Raw genomic sequence first — 16,071 nt, 5'->3', positions numbered from 1 at the left:
GGGGTTGAAATGTTTGTGCTTGGTAAGCAAGTCTATGCTTTTGTTTCGTAGCTCGACCCCGGATTCACGCTGTGATTCCTTTAGGGGAGAGACTCCGACCAGGTCTAAGACATAGGGGCAGGAGGCTGGGGGCAGGTCCAATCTGCCTTTGCTTGCAATAGAGTGGGGTCCAGAATACACTGGCTTGGCTGTGGCAGACTCTGACAAGCCCGGGTTTTGTGTGGCCATATGACCCAAACATGAGGTACTACCTTCTGTCACCTGTGGGCCCAGTTTGCTGATTTCCTGCTAGGCCTCCAAGGTACCATCAGAGTCTGCAACTCTGATACTTGCTGCATTTCAATTTATGGTATACACCCTGCTATGACTGGCAGGATAACCATTGTTGGTTGTGGTGTCGTCAGAGCATTCTCATAAGCAATCATCTTTATAGAGATGGTCGTCAATCTACTAAATACCGCTTCGCTGCTCCCTGATTGGTTTGATTTTATCCTCTAGAATAGTACACAGCATGTTGAAACTAAACAGGAGAAAGGGGGGTCTGAGTTGGTTCAGCAAGGCCAGAATTTTGTATCACAGCTGCAAGAAGAGCTGGTTGAAGCAGGTAATCCAGAGTTTGGAGTTTTGGGGATTTTTGCAGTTTTTGTCGGGCTTGCCTAGCTGATCTATGCTTAGAACCAGGTTTTATGGTGCTGGTTGATGATGGACTTGGTATTTATTCCCTTTTCTATTTTACTCCCAGCTCAAATGGGCTGTGGCAAGGGCTTTGAATGAGGCTGTGTCTAGGGCTGGGGGAGGAGCCGGACCATGGGTGTGATATAGCACATGTTGGGCTGGGGAGGCTCGATAGAATGGATAATGGTTCTTCTTCCATCTCTCCCCCTAGCCCAGATACGAGTGGCGTGGGGGGCAATGTTCTTCCAGGTACTGTCTCATGGGGGGCAGATTTTGTAGGCTGCAAGGGGCTCAGCTGTAGAATACAAAGGATTGAGCCTTCCAACCCGAGAGACAACTGTCTCTCCATCAACTTGATCTCCTTGGACACCACACTGACAGCCTGCACTAGAAATGACTCCAGGGTGGAACTAGATTAGGGTCAGGATTAGGGCTAATTATAGCAACATCCTTTCCATCTGTTATCTTGCATTTTCCTATTCTGTATAGGGATGAACTAGACTGGTTTGTGGGTTGAAGAGGAATTGGAGGATAAGAGTAAATCTGACAGTGATGGATCAGAAGAAAGACAACAAAATCAAGACCAAAATCAAAATAAAATAGGCTGTTTGGCGAAGATAAAATTATCTATCGGGAACTTTCCTCCTCCCCTAATCCAGCTGCTGACTCCGCCTTACACATCACACGCTTGAATTAAATAATTGAAAGGCTGGAAATGGACCGCCTGCTGAGAGTCTCTGGACTCTGCACTTTGGACTCTGGGCCCATGCTAAGGCACTCTGGACTGGTCCAGAAGACTTTGACAGGGCTTTGAATTCTGGGAGACCCCTTTCCACTGACTCCAAATCCAACTCCTGGCAATGGGCTCTGTCTGAAACAATCCTAGGTGTCTGAGCAACCTCCTAGCAGGTCACCAGGTCACCAACTGAGGGGGCACATAGCAGACACCTGATGGTGATCACCTTTCTGCCCTGCTGCACACCTGAGCCCATTCACCTTCGCAAGGAGGCCAGACACAGTGTCAATTGCGGGCCACATGTGGTGCAAGCTTTACTCAGGGCTCTGGATGGGAGAAATGGAATCATAGCCCCCCCTGTCACAGTCCTTTACAGCCTTCACAGCAGTGGCCGGTCCCACCCATCGGTTTACCTTTCCCCCTTGGGTTTACTTCTCCTATCTCCTTGGTGCAGTGTCCTTGGGGAAAGAAAAACAGCAAGCCGCAGAGCGGGAAACATGGACAGGGTAGACATAATCAAAGCAGCAGCACTGCGGAGAGACTTCCTGGTTCCCCTGGAATCCTCCGGCTCAACCTGCGTGTGATGCAGGTGTCTGGGCGGGCACGGGTGCTGCTGATGGAGCAAGGTTTCATACGTACCAAAACTTGCGTGGACTCAGTCCTCTCGAAATAACTTGTAACTAATTAGTCAACATGTTTTGTTTACTAATATTTCATTTCACAACATATTTAGCATCTAGGGGAAGCTTGCCTATGTGCTTTTACTAACAGTAACCTGAATGTCCTAAAATGGCTGCCAAGAACGCGGGAACTTTACAGGGTCGGACTGGCTACCGGGCAGTTGTGTGTGCTGCCGAGCAGGGGGATGATTTCTCCGTGGCGTGGGCTTATTATGTTGATGGGGACCTGCGTGCGCTTTGAAATAAAAAAAGCAGAACGAATTTGGTTTTGCACACACAAGTCCCCCTCAACGAAATCATCCCCATGCTCGGCAGCACACACAACTGTCCGGTAGCCAGTCCGGCCCTGGAACTTTACTGCGCATGCGTCCGCCACATGTACGTGGTGTGACGTCTTTAGCTTTGGTGGGAAATTTCTTGCTTCTGCGCACTAGTGTCAAGATGGCCGCTTCATGCTAACTCATACTATCGCACATGCTGCTGCTTGTACTAAACTTTGTTCGTTCTGCTTACCTATTAATGCTATAGTATTAATAAAGTAATGGGGTTAGAGTAGATATAAGTGGTACACAGTGCATTCATTTATTTTTGTATTCTAATATGTTTTTCTTTGACTTTGTTATCAGTTCTTATTTGGGCCTAAGAATGACACAAACTCCATATTGAAAAGGCTGCGCCGGCGCAGAGAATCCCTGAAAATCCTGAAGTCACTGTCATTGACTGTCTGCCAACACCCATCTTACCCACGATGTTCCTGGGAACCTGCACATTTGAACTTAGGAGAGGAAGAGAATGAACTGTATCAAATACAATGTATTACATTTTAAACCAAAATTGCTGGGTGGAATAAAAGTGTATGGGAAAATAAATTATGGGTGGGAACTTGATCAATATAACTCAACGCAAAATTACCTCATCTTAGTATGGTGTGATGACCTCTCCTCGTCTTTCTTTTTTTTTTGTTTATGCAAATACAGAAGATAACAGACAAAATGGAAATAAATAAGAATAAAAGAGGGGTAAAGGCCATAATAAAACATATTTAACATAAGTAAAATAAAATAATCAGGCGAATAACATATGGTAAAATAGTAATATTGTGATTAAAAGATAGAAATGAGAAAGGATAGCAGGAAAGAGAAAGAGAGAGAGAGGAACAAAAGAAAAGAGGAAGAAAGAAAGAAAAGAAAAGATGGACTAAAATGACATAGGAGAATATTATAGAAACAGAAAGAAAAATAATTAATGTATAGGAGAGTGAGAAGAAAGGTAAGTAGTAAAAGGAAGCCAAAGAAGATCGGATTTGATTTTGTGAGAAACAGAAGAAGAGGAAACAGTAGCAATCCTGTGTTCATCACAAATAAAATTCCACCAAGAAGGTAACGATAATTTGGAATTATCTTTCCAGGGTGATAAAATTCCCTTGAAAGCTAAAGCAATAAAAAGATCAAATAGTCCAGAAACAGAAGATACAAGATCCACATCAGGTGATAAGGATCCTAAAAAAACATGCAATAGTGATAAAGTAGCATTGAAGTTAAATATTGACATGCAAATACTGCAAAACTGAATTCCAAAAGGATAAAACAGAAGAACATTCATAAAGTTGATGTTTTAACATGCCCATTTCACTAGAACATGACCAACATAATGGAGAGGAGGTTGGTGAAAACTTACAAATGCTAACAGGAGTAATAATAGCTCAATGATACATAAAATACAAAGATTGAGTTATACGAGCACCAGCAGAAACTTTGAATAACTTGGACCACAGTTTATCCCAGGTTATAACAGGAAGAGAAACGGACAGATCAGTTTCCCAAGCAATCTCAATATGGGACTTAGATCGATCAGTAATGTTTGATAACAATAACTTATATTCAAGAGCGGCTTTAGGTCTGTGGGTTGAAAATAAGAGAGATAGAGGAGTAGAAGGGGACAATGATGGTGTGTCAGGTGGAAGGGAAAAAGTAGCTAGATGAGATTGTATGGCATTAGTAATAATATTGTATTCATTAAGAAGGGAGTCAGGCAACTGATAACGTGATTGTAATTCATGAAAGGGGACAATAGAATAATTATGGAGAAATTGATAAACAAAAGTGATATCCTTTTCCTTCCAATATTTGTAGTAAAATGATTTGCCTTTATATTTAAGAAACTTATTATACCATACAGTAGAGGATAAAAAACATTGAAGTGGAGTAAAATCCTTAGAAAATGTATTATAGACTAACGTTTTGGAGTATTTCAAAACAGGGTTTTTGGACCAAAAGGTGCATTTTGACATAAAAATAACAATTTGAAAAGAAAAATCTTTTAATAAGGAACGTTCAAATAGGATCCATCTGGGGACAGGGATATCCAGAAAATCATAAGCTAATGAAAAAGATTGCTTAAGCAAAAAAGCTGAGTGATAGGCTTTAAAGTTAGGGAAACGGACCCCACCTTCATCTTTGGGTCGAATACGTTTGTTTAAAGCAATACGTGGGTGTTTATTGTTCCACAAGAATTTTATACACATGGAGTTTATTCCTTTGACCCTGTCCTCAGGTAGGTTGCCCCCCAGCCGCCATACGCTCATCCTGTGATGCTGCCCCTGCCTTATTATTGTCGCCTTGCTCTTGCCATTGCCTGTGACTGTTGTTGCGTAAGTCCTTTGCCTCCTCTGATTTTTGTATCCCTGTTGCAATTGTTGCCTGTTTGTACTGATTTTCCACCACTGTTGTGCCCTTTGTGCCCCCTTTCCCCCGTTTTTGCATTCTGTGTCCCTTTCCCCCCATTCTGCCTTCTGTACCACTTTCCCGCCGCTGCGTCCCTGCGGCCCCCCCGCTGTCCCATTCGCCGCCCCGCTCCCGCCTCCCAGCTGCTCCTCCCTCCCACAGCCCCTCATATGGAGGCCGTGAAGCAGTGAAGGGAGCGACCTTTGACCCTGTCCTCAGGTAGGTCGCCCCCCCAGCCGCCACACGGTCTTCCAGTGACGCTGCCCCCGCTGATTACTGTCGACTCGCTCTTGCCATTGCCTGTGACTGTTGTTGCGTAAGTCCTTTGCCTCCTCTGGTTTTTGTATCCCTGTTGCAATTGTTGCCCGTTTGTACTGATTTTCCACCACTGTTGTGCCCTTTGTGCCCCCTTTCCCCCATTTTTGCATTCTGTGTCCCTTTCCCCCATTCTGCTTCTGTACCACTTTCTCGCCGCTGTGTCCCTGCAGCCCAGCTGTCCCATTCGCCGCCCCGCCTCCCAGCTGCTCCTCCCTCCCACAGCCCCTCATATGGAGGCCGCACAGCAGTGAAGGGAGCGACCTTTGACCTTGTCCTCAGGTAGGTCACCCCCCCCAGCCGCCACACGGTTCTCCTGTGACGCTGCCCCTGCTGATTACTGTCGCCTCGCTCTTGCCGTTGCCTGTGACTGTTGTTGTGTAAGTCCTTTGCCTCCTCTGTTTTTTGTATCCCTGTTGCAATTGTTGCCCGTTTGTACTGATTTTCCACCACTGTTGTGCCCTTTGTGCCCCCTTTCCCCCGTTTTTGCATTCTGTGTCCCTTTCCCCCCGTTCTGCCTTCTGTACCACTTTCCTGCCGCTGCTTCCCTGTGGCCCCGCCCCCCGCTGACCCATTCGCCGCCCGCTCCCGTCTCCCAGCTCCACCTCCCTCCCACTGCCCCTCATATGGAGGCCGTGCAGCAGTGAAGGGAGCGACCTTTGACCCTGTCCTCAGGTAAGTCGCCGCCACTCGGTCCTCCTGTGACGCTGCCCACATTGATTACTGTCGCCTCGCTCTTGCCGCTGCCTGGGACTGTTGTTGCATAAGTCCTTTGCCTCCTCTAGTTTTTGTATCCCTGTAGCAATTGTTGCCCGTTTGTACTGATTTTCCACCACTGTTGTGCCCTTTGTGTCCCCCTTCCCCCGTTTTTGCATTCTGTGTCCCTTTCCCCCGTTCTGCCTTCTGCACCACTTTCCCGTCACTGCGTCCCTGCGGCCCCGCCCCCGCTGTCCCATTCGCCCGCCCCGCTCCCGCCTCCCAGCTGCTCCTCCCTCCCACAGCCCCTCATATGGAGGCCGCGCAGCAGTGAAGGGAGCGACCTTTGACCCTGTCCTCAGGCAGGTGGCCCCCCCAGCCGCCACACAGTCCTCCTGTGACACTGCCCCCGCTGATTACTGTCGTCTCGCTCTTGCCGTTGCCTGTGACTGTTGTTACGTAAGTCCTTTGCCTCCTCTGGTTTTTGTATCCCTGTTGCAATTGTTGCCCGTTTGTACTGATTTTCCACCACTGTTGTGCCCTTTGTGCCCCCTTTCCCCTGTTTTTGAATTCTGTGTCCCTTCCCCCATTCTGCCTTTTGTACCACTTTCCCACCCCTGCATCCCTGCGGCCCCGCCCCCCGCTGTCCCATTCGCCACCCCGCCTCCCAGCTACTCCTCCCTCCCACAACCCCTCATATGGAGGCTGCGCAGTGGCCGCGCTGCGGCCGCGCGCAGCGGGCAAACCAAAGGCATGCCGAAGGTGCGCCAAAGGCATGCCCGTCTGCGCTCGTCCGCGCCTGGACCGTGCCCAGCGCCAGAACCCCTGGCCCACACCGGAGCCAGGGCACCCGACTGAGTCACGACACCACCACCCTTAACGCAATCAACACCGGACGACCACCCGCCTGCTACCGAGCCACCCCGAATCAAACCCACGGACCCTTCACCTGCCAAGCGTGCAAATTCACCTGCCTCCCAACCTGCACCCCGCCACTCGAACCCAGCAACAACAACAACAATAACCTCAAGTGCATCCTTCTCAACACATGCTTCGTCCACAAGCACACCATCGAACTCTGGGACCTCCTCGATACTACAGCACCAGACGTCGCCTTCCTCACGGAGACCTTGATGAACGCCTCCTCGGCCCCTGACATCGCCATAGCCATCCCGGACGGCTACAAAATCACCCGGAAAGACCGCATCAACCAAACCGGAGGGGGAATCGCCATCATCTACAGGAACACCATCAGCGTCACAACGCCGAAGACACAATCTCAGCCGCCGAACACCTACACTTCCAGATCCACACCAACCCCAAGACCACAGTCAGAGGAACCTTCATCTACAGACCCCCGGGCCCGCGCACACAATTCAGCTAAACCATCGCCGACTTCATTAGCCCGCACGTCCTAGCCTCACCCGAATACATCCTCCTAGGGGATCTGAACTTCAACCTGGTGAACAACAATGACAGCAACACCACCACCCTGCTCGACAACCTCGCCAACCTCGGACTCAAGCAACTAGTGAACACCCCCACCCACTACGCCAGCCACACGCTCGACCCCATCTTCTCCGCTAGCAACCACGTCTTGTTCAGCCACTCCACTGAACTACACTGAACAGACCACAGCGGCATCCATTTCACCTTCAAGAAGACTACATCCACCCACCACAGGCAACAGATCCCCGCAGATGCTGGAACAAAGTCACCACAGACCAGCTAACCACATCGCTGAGCCAGAACCCACCAGTCGACACCCCTGACACCAAAAACGCAGCCAAAAATCTCGCAAAGTGGATCACCAAATGCGCCGACGAACTCGCTCCTCTAAAGAACCCCCCAGGCAAGACCAGCACCAGGAAAACCACATGGTTCAACGACGCCCTCAAAGACTCAAAGAAATCCTGCCGAACCCTCTAAAAAACATGGCATCACAAACGGATGCCAGAAAACATGACAGCCCTCAAGAACGCCACTCGCGAACACCACCAGCTGATCCGCACCACCAAAAGGACATCGTTCAAAGAGCGGCTGGACAACAACACCCACAAGAGCAAGGAACTCTTCAACATCGTAAAAGAGCTCTCCAACCCCAGCGCCAGCAACAACGACATCGCACCGTCGCAAGACCTCTGCAACTCGCTTGCCACGTTCTTCTACCACAAGATCGCAGACATACACGACAGCTTCAGCACTCAGACTCCGCCCCCAGCCACCGAACCAACAATCACACCCATTACCCCCAGTGCCTGGACCCCCGTCTGCACTAAAGACAGCATCCACGTCATGAACACTATCCACTATGGCTCTCCCTCTGACCCATGCCCTCACCACATCTTCAACAAAGCCGATGCCATCATCGCACCTCACCTCCGGAACATCATAAACAACTCCTCCGCGTCAGCCACCTTCCCAGAAAGCTGGAAGCACACATAAATCAACGCCTTTCTGAAGAAACCCACAGCCGACCCAAAAGACCTCAAGAACTTTCGCCCCATCTCTCTCCTTCCCTTCCCGGCAAAAGTCATCGAGAAGACCGTCAACAAACAACTGACTGCATTCCTCTAAGCAAACAACTCGCTCGACCCATCCCAGTCCGGATTTCGAGCGAACCACAGCACGAGACCGCCCTCATCACAGCCACCGACGACATCAGGACCCTGAGGGACAACGGGGAAACAACCGCTCTCATCCTCCTGGACCTCTCGCCCGCCTTCGATACCGTCTGCCACCACACCCTAACAACCCGCCTTTACAACACTGGGATCCAAGCAAAAGCCTTGGACTGGATCCCCTCGTTCCTCTCCGACAGAACCCAGAGAGTCCGCCTCCCTCCCTTCCGCTCTGCGGCCACCAAGATCATCTGCGGCGTACCCCAAGGCTCCTCGCTCAGCCCAACCCTCTTCAATATCTACATGAGGCCCCATGCCGCCATCGCACGCAAACACAACCTCAACATCAACTCCTACGCCGACGACACCCAGCTGATACTCTCCCTCACCAAAGACCCAGCCACCACCAAATCCAACCTCCAGGAAGGAATGAAAGATGTTGCGGAATGGATGAAGCTCAGCCGTCTGAAACTGAACTCAGACAAGACGGAGGTCCTCATCCTCAGACAATCCCCATCCACCTGGGACGACTCCTGGTGGACCACTGCGCTGGGCACCGCACCGACACCCACGGACCACGCACGCAACCTGGGATTCATCCTGGACTCCTCCCTCACGATGACCAGACAAGTCAACGCCATCTCATCTTCATGCTTCAACACCCTGCGCATGCTCCAAAAGATCTTCCGATGGATCCCCAACGAAACCAGAAAGACGGTCACCCAGGCCCTCATCACCAGCCGCCTGGACTACGGGAACGCCCTATACGCAGGAACCACAGCCAAAATTCAGAAACGACTTCAGCGCATACAGAATGCCTCCGCACGACTCATCCTCGACATCCCTCACCACAGCCACATAACTGCCCATGTGAGAAACCTGCACTGGCTCCCCGTTAGCAAGAGGATCACGTTCAGGCTCCTCACCCACGCACACAAAGCGCTACACGACATGGGCCCCGAATACCTCAACAACCGCCTTTCGTTCTACGCTCCCACCCGCCAGCTTCGCTCCACCAGCCTCGCCTTCGCCATCGTCAAGGCATGGAACTCCCTCCCCGCACACCTACGACTGACCCAGGACCCTCTCACCTTCAGGAAGACCTGGCTATTGGAGCAGTAACAGCACCCCCCGCCCTTCAGCGCCTTGAGACCCTCGTGGGTGAGTAGCACGCTCTACAAATGTACTGAATGATTGATTCGTTTTATAGGAAGCATAGACATTGTGTACAACACGTGAGGAACAATCATCATTTTGATAGTGTCCAATCTACCCCATCAGGAAAGATGCAGGGGAGACCATATAAGGAGGAGTGATTGAAGCTTATTTATTAATGTAGTAAATGTGAATTTAATGGTATCATTTAAGGTTGATGAGAACCAGATACCAAGGTATTTAATTTTGGAGGGACACCAAGCAAAATTAGTATCATTAAACATAAATTGATAGCAGATAGAATTTAAAGGTTGAACTTCTGTTTTTGATAGATTGCGTTTATAACCAGAAATAGAGGAGTATAGTCGAACTTCATTCATAAAATGTGGAAGGGATTCAACAGGATTAGACATATAAATCAGAATATCATCTGCATAAGCAGACATTTTAGTTTCAACGGAATTACTTTTAAAGCCAGTAATCTGAGAATAAGTCCAAATACATTCTAAAAATGGTTCAAGGCATAGGATAAATATTAAAGGAGAAAGAGGGCATCCCTGACCTGTGCCTCTGGAAAAAGAAAAAAAATTGGAGAAATGATTATTAACAAAAATACTGTCTCGAGGACAAGAGTACAAAAGTTTGATCTAAGAAATAAAAGAGGGTCCAAAACCAAACCATTGGAGAGTTTGAAACATGAATTGCCAATTAATACGATCAAATGCCTTTTCAGCATCTAAAGATAAGGCTGCAAGGGGAAACTTATATTTTTTGCCATATGAAATGATATTAGTAAGCATCCGAGCATTATCAGATGCTAATCTACCTTTCACAAATCCAACTTGATCAGTTTTGATCAAAAAAGGAATGATGCTGTCAAGTCGGGACGCGAGAATCTTGGCAAAAATTTTGCAGTCATAATTGATTAACGATATCGGACGGTCATTTTTACAGTAAGAGTGGTCCTTATCAGGTTTAGGTATTATAACAATTAAGGCATCCATAAAAGACCCAGAAGCTCTAGCGTCAGCAATAATGGAGTTGAAAAGTTGTAGGAGTTTGGGGGCAAAATTGAGTTAAAGGTACAGTAAAACTCTACAGGTAACCCATCAGGGCCTGGTGCCTTTGATTTTTTCAGAGATTAGATCGCATTGGTTACTTCCTGTAGAGTAATATCTTTCTCTAATGCGTCTGATTCTTTAGAAAGAGATGGTGGGGGAGGGAGACCTGAGAAAAAGTGCTTACATTTTGAGTGGGGGAAATGTGTCATCAGAGTAAAGAGATTGATAATATTCATGAAAGACTTCGGCAATGTCTTCATCTAATGCGACTAGTTTTTAAGTAGATTCATTAAGAATAGTGCCAATATTCTTACGTTCAGACCTAACCTTTAAGTAATTAGCTAACATCTTGTCCGCTTTATTCTGACCTCCATGATATTTAGATTGAATTTTAAGCAGAGTGTTACATGCTTCAACCGTTGCTAATTTATTAAGTTCAGTTTTTGCTGCAATTAAATCATGAAGGGCATTAGAGGAGCGAGAGGTGAAATATGTTCTAATCCTTTAATTTTTTGTAGTTGATCCTCATATTTGTTTCTTGTGGCCTTCTTCTTTTTTGACACATAAGAAATGGTGAAGACACGGAAAGCAGCCTTAAAAGCATACCAATTATTAGGGACAGAAGTATCTAGTGGGTTATTGAAACTAAAGAATTCATTAATAAAAGTGGTGACTTATTTGATAAAAACCGTGTCAGATAATAAAAAAGTGTTAAGTTTCCATCGGCTAAATTTAGAGGAAGTAAGTGAAAGGTCTAAAACAGCATAAACAGGGGCAACTCTCTCCTTGTCTTTCTGATCAATTACTGAAGGGGAACACATAGATTTGCAACATTTAGGGATGGTACATTGCCCTGGAAATGGTACAACTATAATAGGCTTAGCTAGAGAAGTTATCCAACTTGTCCGATTATCTGACCTGTCACTGACCTAACACATGCTATAGGAGATCGAGAACAGAGGTGCTGGCGGAGCACTCTGTCAGAAGAATCAAGAAATTGCTGAGGGAGAGTTCTCGATTACCCAATCGGCGTATCTGAATTTGGCCTAGAGAGAGGGGTGCAACGCTGGCGTTGCACTATTGGAGGTTACCTGTCCTGATCTGTACCTGTCCTATCCTGTTGCCACCAGCTTAGTCAGGAGCCCTAGCTTTGCCCCAGCCCGTGGCCAGAATTGGTCCTTGCTCCATTCTAGGTAAATATAATCCATGTGGTATGTCCTTGTGCTATTTCCCTTTTTCACCTTTCCCAGGTACCAATGTCTAAAGGTGTTACTGTAATTTCTTGCAAACTTTATGTCCTATTGATTATATTCTTGCTTGTAAAATTCATGGTCACCGTATTGTGGCCCCTGACTCAGAAAACCTTTCATAGATAAAGTGTTTAAAACTTCTCCCGAGTCTGTGGTTATTTTCAGGAAAGGTAAATTATTAGATTAACTACCCATTATGCTAACTCCCTTTTCCATCCCGAGGACTTATAACATAGTGACAAGGATTGGTAAGTCATGGTGTATAGGTATAAGTCCTGAAATATAAAATTCTGATAGGCAGGAAATGGAAGCAGGATTACAGGTTCAAAGGTGTGAATGTTTATGGGCCCAGGTGAGTATGATTTATTGAGCTGGTAATCCCGCGCGCCATCACTGCTATGGGGGTGGAGGCATCACAACCTTCCAAAATGGATAATAAATAAGTAACTATTATGCAACCAAATGGGATACATGCTGTTAGAATTAGAAAGATAAATGGCAGAGTGCAATTGCTGATATTCAAACTTGTATCAATCATGTTACATGTATAAGTCTGTAGTCACAATTAACTTTCTGATATTGCTTGCCACCGTATCCAATTTCATGATTTAATATTTTTGTCTCAGCTCCTAGGCAGCTGAGACATATTTTTATGGTATGGAATCTGTATGAAGATGATGGGATTTTAGTGTTCTCGCCACCTGATATCATGCTTTTTAATAGTTTTTCTTATACCACAGTCATATTCGTTTGTCTTTGATGTTTCACAACAATTGAATTTTACTTTGATATGTGGTACTAGAGTTTTGAAAGAAGCATAATTGTATTGCCTTTTAAAGTGAGCACCCTTGCTCTTCTCTTCTTTCCAATCTTATGATTGCAAGACATATACATTTTTATTGGTAAAAGATTCATGATTTAGACCAGGTTTACTGGAATCCACTAAGGAGTTGACAGAAAGGCATGTCCATGTCTGCAGGATGATCCCTGTGGAGAAGGTGAGCTCTGCAGTGTGAATGGTATTTATCAAAGAATGTCAATTGGGTCAAATTGTATTCTCAAAGGTTCAGGTCTAACCACTTTTCTAAAAAATAAAAAAAATAAAAAGTAAAAGTTCTTCAGTCTCAAGACAATTAATCGTTATTGTCCCTAGAAAGAATGACAGATATCGGTAAGACATTTTTAAGAGTATGGGCACTTTCTGAACATTAAATATAATTGCCTACACTAGCAAAATGATCATCAGTGGCTCTCTTGTCTCAACACAATTCAGTGCTGCATTCCTGTAGCTCTCATAACTTCTAGTCTTAACTCACAGTTTCATTCTTCAGTGTCATTTCCATGTAGGTTTGGGCTTGTGTACTGGTGCATAATTATTATCATAACTGTTTTTTCTCCAAAAACACTTTCAAATTGCTACGGACAAAAGTGTGTCATATATATCAGGATCACCAAGGGTGTGTTTACGTGTTGTTTTAAAGGAAATGTACGCTGCCTACCATATCGAAGCAAATGCCCAGCAACTTAATATCCAACAATTTAAACTGCTCTTGATTCTTCACTTTCAATATCTTGGAAAATTCACTTGTTCCATATTTCAGTCTCATTGTGGAAATAAATGTAGGTATTTGATGGTGTATATTAGTTTCATTGTTTATTTTCATTTAATTAGTAGAATTTAACATTTTTTAGTAGCCACATACAAATGGGTCACCGGTGGACCTGGTGCCCTAAAATAAATATTGAATTTATTAAACTTTTCAATGCATAAACCCTCACAGGAGTGAGGACCCCAGTGTTTATTATAAAGTCAAAGGAACTAAATTTAGAAGCCATTACTTGCTGCCAATGTTTGGGGGTATGCACCAGAGAGTGAATGTGCCCAGGGCCGGACTAGGAAACAAAACTGGCCCTGGCAAAGTGCTCGGATGGCCCCCCTCCCCACTCGGGAGGGGGTTGGGAGTGCCGCCGAGCTCTTTGACGGGCCGGTTTTCGGCCGATTTTGGTACAGGGCCGATTTTGCAGCAATGCTGCAAAAACAGCCCTGTAACAAAACCGGCCCCCACCCGTGCGGCGCACCGGGGGATTGCCCGGTGCCCGCTATGGCCAGTCTGGGCCTGAATGTGCCTACAAGCCCCTCGAAGTATGATAATGTTTGACAAAGACAGCATTAACACTGTGGCATCAACCTCATACCCTTGTTGTTTTGTTAGGGGGGCATTGTATTATTCTTGTGCCCCCTAACGGTGAGGGGCCAAGGGATCTTTAACTGATGGCATATCTGATATCACTCTACACCCAGTGGTTGCCAGTAGAGGAGCATCCTTTTAATGAATGGTGCTCAAATTAGGCAATGTTTGAATAACTTTTTATTACCAAAAAGAATGGAAAGTCAACTACTTCAATAAACTGCTTCCTGTTCCTCACCCATGTGCCACTTTCTTGCAACAAAAGCCCAGTAATGTCTAAAAAAGTTCTCAGTACTAACTACGGACACGTACTTCAGAGAAGAAAAGTATCCTATAATGACCAAGTAGGCAAATCATGACGAATATTCATTATCTCGCCAGTTACTTCTCAGTTTTGCCGTTTTATATATATATATATATATATATATATAGTTTCCCTTGAAACTGACTCAGGACATTTCTATAAACTTAATATCCTCATTAACCTATGGATATCACATCCAATATTGACACTGTTGCAACTAGCTCATGGATGCTGAGACTAAACATAAATAAGTCCTGCCTGTTTTTCAGGACCACATCAATGAGAGGTAAAAGGACAGCAAATATCTGCATATTACATAGATGCTAAAAGCATCATCTCAATAGCTTTTTCTCTCACACAAGAGACCAACCAGCAGCCTTCTAAAACCCATTCAAATAAGGACATGCTGTCATACTTACTGGCATAATTATTGGCCATCCAATCAGTAAATAGTGTCCAAGGAGCCAACATCACACTTTTCTGGAAACAGGCACTAAAGTCTCCTTAAATCTTTAGACACTCTAGCACAATTGAAAACTATGTCTATAGTGACCTCAGTAGATGAAGGAATGGCTCACGTGTTTCAAATCATTTAATACTCTATATGGCAAACTTTTATCACTCCTAAGTAAATATTTCAGCATACTCACAGAAATTGCTATCCCAATGCATAAAAAACATATTTTTGAAAGCTTTATTGCTGAGCCTCAATGATGATTAAGCTTAGAATGCACCAGCATAAGACTTGAAGACTAGTGGGAGTCATTTGGTTGTAACGAAAAACAAGATAAAACAGTTATACATCAGAGTGGCATATATTGGCTGCGGGATGCAGCTGACTTAAGGGTTAGCTCAGTACTCAAACAGTGGCATCCGAACCACACGTTTGGCTTAGCTGATTTTAAGTGTAAGCACTGTGTGAATTATCTTGGAGACCCGATTGGTCTTTGTCTGCGAAATAAGCCATCAGGTCACACACCATAAATATCTAGATAACTCCAGGACTGAGGCTGCCCTGACTAGCAGTACCTTATCATGCAATGCATCCGTGAATGATAAAAGCCTACCTGCATCATCAGATTAGACCAGTGCTTCTCAAACATTTTAGTACCATGGCTCACTTTTTAAAACAACAGCATTTTGTGGCCCACCAAGTTTAATGGACATGAGGCAAAAGTGAGCGACGTTTGAAAACATCAATCCCCATGTTAAACAAAAAAATAGCAATTTGTCATAAAACATAGCCTGGCATATGACCTTTGTCTTTGAAGCACAGCAAATGTGACAAGATGAATACAGATTTTAAAGGCATCTTTATTTAGTGCTTGGACTTTCAAGACCCACCAAAAATGGTCTTGTGACCCACCCACAGTATGAGAAACACTGGTTTTTAGACACTTTTATTGAACAGTCTACCTCCACCCTATAGAGTCTTCTTGATAATATGGCTGCAATAATATGTGCCTCCTGTCAATATTAGTCACTAATAATAGAACTGGGAGATCTGGTGTCAAAAATAAGAGCCATTACCTCATTTTCAAGAACGTATTGAAGTACGATGAACTGCCAGCATAAAATCAAGAGCAAACCCCCACCATACCGGGCACCGAATATGCATTCTTCTTCTTCTCTAAATGCAGCACTGGTGGCACAATTCTTCTATCTC

This window comes from Lissotriton helveticus, chromosome 4_1 (genome assembly GCF_964261635.1).
Source record: "Lissotriton helveticus chromosome 4_1, aLisHel1.1, whole genome shotgun sequence".
NCBI classification, from domain to species: Eukaryota; Metazoa; Chordata; class Amphibia; order Caudata; family Salamandridae; genus Lissotriton; species Lissotriton helveticus.
This window is presented reverse-complemented; position numbering follows the sequence as displayed.